The following is a 5,531-nucleotide window of genomic DNA, read 5'->3' on the forward strand; positions in this document are numbered from 1 at the left end:
GAACTATTGTACTTATAAGATATTCTCGATCACCTGAAAATATTATCGTAATAGTTAAGTCGGATTACGCGATAGACACGTAGTTCTGAAAAGGTGGAGAAGATTTGTAGTTCAGGTGGATGATTTTGATGGAGAGAACAAAACTCCATCAGACACGTTATTCACACATATGGTAATATATATATATATATATATATATCAATTATCGATAGCACATCTTTATAGATTTTGTACTATTTTAATAGAACATTCTAATGCTACTTATAATAAAATAAGTAGACTAAAAATTAATCAGTTAACTAGATATTATGTTCTATGGGCGAGATTGTGATATATAGGCGAGCCAATCACGTTTAATATAACAGGTTCCGGATTTCGGCCTGAAATTCATTCATCCATTTGGATAAACAGAGTTTTGGCATTATAGCTGATGTCAGTTCGTGTTGAATACCCGGAATTTAATTTATAAGCTTAATCATCAAGTGCAAATTATAATTATAATTCCTCACACAGGTTCATAAACCTCATTTGGTCCTGGTTATCAAGTGAACACTTTCAAGGTCAGTCTAGCGTCATTTAAAGATCGGCCATAAATTATAGTCTCACCATTCTATGCAGTAACTTAACATTAAATATTACTATTTATGTTTTTAGAAAACATGAAAGGCTATGAAATAATGTTGTAGAAAAGATAGAGAAGAGTAAGACGATTAAAATTGTACAATTTTGATACTTAAAAGATTTTTTATGATGCTCAAATTCTTTGATGACAAACTCAGACCTATTTGTCGTACCGATCCATATATCTACAAATGATATTCTGATAACTTACAATTAGCAGTTATACAGTAATTTAAGGGTAAGTGAGCAGATTAAAAGTGATAGCGGTACGAAACACGTTGGAAAATATATGACCATTAAAAACATTCTACTGAAATAACCATCCATTAGTTGTTAAACACTTGCTCTAACTATCACTCTCTTGAAATTTTCTTATTAACAATTAAATACTATTTGAACACGACTAAAAAAATACATAGTTCTGTTTTTTTCATTGCTTCTGATATCAGTCAGTATAGATGACATTCATAAGATCATACTTTTCAAAAATTCAAGCCAGTAAACCTATTCATTTAGAAATGAATGAAAGAAGTAGATACCATTATCATCATTCGATTAAGCAAGTTGGTGTGCTTGAACATTGACCTACGAGATTTCAACAATCGTACATCCATGCCGTCTAATGCTCTTGTTCACTCTCTTATTCGCCTCCGTGTATCCACCTTGTGCACTCACTTTCTCTGTTCTCGTTCGACTACTATTAATCACGGTCATCTTGTTCTTCTATTTTGCATCCTGGTCAGCGTGTCGATAGAGATCCATTCCTTATGATGACGCACATTGCAGCATAGCACCTCATGACACATTCAAATCAGTGCTAATTTCATCTCTTTCCAGTTGTTCTACATTATAGTGATTTCTGCTCTGACTAGATCTTGTATGGTTTGCAACGTGTTGTTCAGAGCTATCTCGAATTCGTTGAGTTTTTCACTATGTCGAAGGAAGTTCCTATTGAACTTTTACAATGCTGTATCCACAATTGTCCAATGTTTCTTCGGCTTCCGTTTCATCTTGACAACCACTAGTTGGTGATGATATGAAGCCATGTCCGCTCCTCTCCTTGTTCTCACATCTTCTATTGACCTTATGAAATTTCTAGTGATGCAAGTATGATCGATGTGGTTTTGTGTAATGTGGTCCTGCGAGACCCTTGTAGCTCTGTGTATTCGTTTGTGTGAGAATATAATGCTTCCTATAATCATTTTGTCTACGTTCATAGACTTACAAATCTCTCATCATTCTCTTTCTTTTCTCCCAGTTAGTCCATGTCTTCATATGATATCTTCAAGTCCATGATGATGATAATGAACAATATATGTGAACTAAATCGATAATCAAAATTCCGGCTAGTGAGTCTATCATGTGATATCGATTGAAGTATTAAGACAATAAAATCATTTAATTATGTAATAAAATATTGTATATTTCTCTAAATAACAATCACTATTTTAAGCAATAAAATCATGTGTTATAATGTGATGATTCTGTATTACACTAAAACGAAAATACAATTCTGGAAGAAACCGTCTTTGTGTGATTGGATCCAATTGATCTTTTATTATAGATGATATTCATTACATTCTATCAAGCCTTTAATAAGTATCAGTTACATTGATTTTTCATACCAATAGAGAAATAAAAACAAGTGAAACAATTGATCTTGGAAAGAATAAAACGAAGGAACAATCAAGTCTGAGACAATCGATTAACATTTTGCAAATGAAGTATCTACTGTATAGTTCTCGGATTTTACTAAGAGATTGTGTAATAGTTTTCATCCAAATACATTTGGTTGTCCCCACTGGTGTTCTCGTTCACTACACTATTAATTGATATAGTTATGTGTATGTTAACTGTCATACTATAACAATAATTCTTTTTGTAAAACGCGTACAATCATTCAGAATACTTATTAATGAAAACTTTAAGCTTATACAAGAGTTTTATTCATCTCATTTAAAAAGATGTATTATTTAAAGCACTATATCAAATATATTTATTTAGATTGAATACAACTATCAACTGTTGACATCCAAGTTTATGTAATTTCTGAAACTTTCTAAACAAAATTTAAGTAGTGTAGTAAACCCGACCGTAGTTACCACCTTGACGTGGTGGTCAGGCTTGCCTATCGTGACCACCCAACCGAGCTATACTGGCTGGAACATATGTTCCTATAGGTTCTACTATGCCAGGCAGATCAGTTGAAGAACGGTAAGACTAAAAGCAGCAACTCAAGCTCTGACGGTGAAGTCGTACTGCTGACTGTCGAGGGGTGTGACAGCTGATTGACTAACTGACTGGCTGAGTGTAGTAAGAGAAGGTGGAGTTTCTCAAAGAAATGTGACATAAATAAAACTTTTAGGTTGACATTAAGTGACCGGCCTATATGATTCCCTACCACCCCTTTTAAAAAAATGGTAAACATTTATTGCACGGCCATTTTTGTATTTTTTTTTCGAGTGAAATTTTTTTTCATCCCCATCTTCCAATAATTTTCATTCTGTTTCGTCCAGTCAAATAACTAGTTTTGAGTTCGTTATAATTGGTCGTTTATTTCATAAAATCTATATAAAATATGAGGATTTGACGACAGAGCACATTTTCCTACAATTATGGGTGGTAGTAACATGCGGAGGGCGAGCTCCGTCGTTCCTCATGTTGTCACAGAAACCGATAACCTGTTCGTTCTTGAGCACATTGTATCTCGTAACGTCTCAATCACTTGACGAGCTCCATAAGAACTTATGAAACAGCTGCGTACTGTCATTATGTGGTGAGGGATTCTCATTTACATAGAGATCGGAAGCCGTATGTTAGATTCGTATGTTGGAGAAATGGTCGTGGAACACCTAGCGGTTCTTCACAGCCGAGTAGACGAACGAGGTAATTTGATTTGTGTTATTATAATTTTTCATTAAGGACTACCGTGAACACTCAATGTCCTTCCTTCATATTTTGTAAGTTACCGACTATCAAAATAACGTCAATATGGATACAACGTTAAGCAATGAAGAGGAAGAAATTGTTTCGATTAGCTCAGAGGAGTTCACAGAACGAGACAACGACAATGACGAAGACGCGTATGACAACAGACTTCATGATATTTGCAATCTTGCGCAACCGCCACATGAAACTGCTGATGGAAGTACCTGGATTTTTTGTCCATGTGAAGCCATGCTTCATTTATTTTGTGCCTACGACCCATCAACACACGTCTATGGAATCCACTGTCCCGTGTACGCAGCTATAATGGAATAATAGTAACGCCTTTGTTCATGAAACTCGGAACTGTTAAGAGAACGAGTAAAGGCCCTTTTCAGGGCCACCCACAATTTGATTTAAATTCTTTTGTTTCAGTTCCTTATTTCCATAGCAAAGGTCAAGTGATCAAACCATCAAAATTCATTTAAGATTAATAGTCATTATGTGATTAGCGCCTACGTATTCGTAAACGTTTTTTAAGCTTTATCAAATATAGGGTTTAAGTAAACGATTTCGTATAGGAAATGTCATCTAATGAACACTCATCTGTCTAAGAATAGTACATGCAAAACTTATTCAGAATGTTTCAATGTTGTGTCATATAGTTAGGATAGGCGAATGTAGTACTACCAGTTCACTAGTACAACGACATCATTTATATAGGAAAGGTCAACTGAACCAACATTGATGAATTCGAATTTAGCCTTAGTGATTAAGCAATATAATCAATGGAGATTTATAGAAATTTCGTGGATTAGATCATTAAAAGAGAATTTTGGAAAAAAACATAACTGGTTTTAATAGTTGATGATAGTAATAACTGACGTTGAAAGGTGGTCAAATGTTTAATACACAATTAGTAAAGAAATTATTCATCGAAGTATTTCCATTAGTTTTTTCTTAACACATCGTATGTTATTTTAATAAACGTTATATGCGTAGCAACATATCCATAAATCATCGTGATAAAATAATGAATAGGGCATGCGTAAATCACGCTAACCGTTAACCATCGGTAAATGAAGCAAAATAGTAATAACTTCTCTCAGAAAATAGCAAACAATATTTGTCATTGGGTATTTTTCCAAACAGTAATTCTTAGTACAAAAGAGTTGTTTAGTTTTATCTGAATAATGGTGTCATAAATAAATGCAAGATTGTCAATTGTGTTATTTTGCTAATCCATTAAAAGCGTTAATTGTTTTTAACTGTACATTCTTTGTAGTTGAGCAGTTTAAAATTATGACAAAAAGTACTTGTCTATGTAAGTAGTCATGTGAATCGATTATTGTGCTCGTCAATTGGGATTAACAAGTTTCGCATGTAATGTCAACAGCATATTTGCAGTTTAAAAAATCTCCATATAATATTCTATATTGTTGAATAACAAGTTTTGACAAGGATTTGAAATATTAGTTACATTAAGTGTAAAAGTACAAGCCTACGTCTGAGGAAATAAATGTCAATCTTAATTATACAGGTTAATACGAACAAAGTCAGTTGTATCAAATGACATTTGGATATACGCACGTTTAATGTCAATGTAATAAATAAAAGTCTACATTTATTTACCAAACTTCAAAATGATCAATTTCACGATATTGAAACATGGTGCTCTATCTTCAATTCACTCATGATATAGACATTTTATAAAACGTATAAATGTATCACTTTGTCCGACTATAAATATTGAGTAACGCGTGACTAAAAGGGGGTTGGCATCCCAGCCATCTTCCCTGCGAGTCATTTTGCTTTGCTCTGTTTCATTCGCTTCATACACAAAATATATGTATTCACAAGTCAATTCTCGTTATTTGACTTATTTAATTTCGTTATTGACTAACGTGATTTAAGTCGACGATTATTTACGAGAATAGGCGATAACAACCATTCGTACGATCTGGGAGTTAGGTCCACGGGCCACT

This window comes from Schistosoma haematobium, chromosome ZW (genome assembly GCF_000699445.3).
Source record: "Schistosoma haematobium chromosome ZW, whole genome shotgun sequence".
NCBI classification, from domain to species: domain Eukaryota; kingdom Metazoa; phylum Platyhelminthes; class Trematoda; order Strigeidida; family Schistosomatidae; genus Schistosoma; species Schistosoma haematobium.